Genomic DNA, 1,897 nt, shown 5'->3' with positions numbered 1-1,897 from the left:
TCAGCATTCAGCTATATTTGGATGGCAATTATTATTATTATTATTATTATTATTATTATTATCATTATTATTATTATTATTATTATTATTATTATTATTATTATTATTATTATAGTCCTTTTAAAAACCGACCACTGCATTAGAATTCAATTTACACCATTGAGTTTTTCCTCGAAATATACATAATGATGTTTGAATTATTAACATATTTCAGTCAATTTATGTTCAAATTCGAAAACTAGTGACCTTGGATTTCAAGCATGATAAGGTACCTAAAAAAAAAAAATAAATAAAGATTAAGAAAAAAAAACATAAACATAATTTTTACAAGTTTTGCTGTTTTTATCACCAAGTGAAAGATTCTTATTAAATATTGTCATAATCTGCACCACTCGCAGTACAACTACTAAATAGTTGGTATTCAGGTATAAAAAGAGACTTCAGTTGTGAGTTATATAGCACAGAAATATTTTGCTCTTCCTAAGCTCAAGAGAATTAGAGATGCATATGACCTCATCCATTGTTCTCATTTTTTTCTCTTATCTTTATAGGTGTTTTATAAATACGCGAAAAAAATAAAAATCTTATATGATATAAAAACTATATTACGTTCTTTATAAATATGGAAAAGATTTTATAATGATCTATCATAAATCACGGATAAAATTGTCCTATTCTCTTGCACCATTGAACTATAATGTCGTTTGCTTGAAAGAACGAAAACGGGCGTTAGAAATATCTTCTTCCTTTTCTGAAGCAAAGCAAACGTATCTGAGTAAATTTTAGTGATGGAAAATGCACATCGCCATGAGGAGGATAAGTGGGAGTAGGATAAAGAGGCGAAGCAAGGAGGAGGTGACGAGGAGGATGAGTGGGATGAGGATGAATATGAAGGGGACACGGAAAGCTGAATTCTTTTATGGTTATTACCAATATTGAGGGTCTTTACATCTGAGGCATTTTCGATCACATAAACATTATTCTTTACGGTAAAGGGTATTCCTTGCGGCTTATAGAAGGGAATATCAAGGATTTGCATTTCCTGAGAGAGAGAGAGAGAGAGAGAGAGAGAGAGAGAGAGAGAGAGAGAGAGACCAGAGGCGAATATCCTGGCTGGATATGTTAACAGGATGATGGGGGCTTTCGGGAAACCGCTTTGTTCTTTCTCTTCTTCTTCCAGACTCTTATTCGAAATTTCCTTCTCTTTCTCTTTCATGGCTGGGTACGAAGTATTTGTGGGTATAATTCAAGAGGAATAAACGTACTCTAAGACTTTTATTGATTTTTTGTAATCTACACACACACACACACACATATATATATATATATATATATATATATATATATATATATATATATATATATATATATATATATATAGTATATATATATATATATATATATATATATATATATATATATATATATATATATATATATATATATATATATATATGTGTGCGTTCATTTATACCGTATATGGTGAGTAGAGAGAGAGAGAAGAGGGGGGGATCCTTTTTAACCCTTAGTCGACATAGGAGTGTGAATCTATATAATAAAGTATCTTTTTTTTTTTAAATTACACATTTTTTTTTAAGATAGTAACTCTGAATTAAATTTGCTCACGTGACTTTGCTCAAACAATCTCCGCACTGACTGCCTAACAAGCAAGCACAGATCATGCTTGGCTAATTTTGGGGTCATTTTCCTATGTCACTTCATGACAATATGTTATTTCAACATACAAATCTTTCATTATGGTTGTATCTATATTTTATCATATAAATTGATTCATTTTTTTTTTACTCATGAAATTTATCTTTCTTATTCTTTGCAATCTCTCAAATACCTCTCAAGTCGTTGGTTGACAGCATTGAAATAAACATCCTATTATTGT

The sequence above is a fragment of the Palaemon carinicauda genome, chromosome 10 (genome assembly GCF_036898095.1).
Source record: "Palaemon carinicauda isolate YSFRI2023 chromosome 10, ASM3689809v2, whole genome shotgun sequence".
NCBI lineage: Eukaryota > Metazoa > Arthropoda > Malacostraca > Decapoda > Palaemonidae > Palaemon > Palaemon carinicauda.
This window is presented reverse-complemented; position numbering follows the sequence as displayed.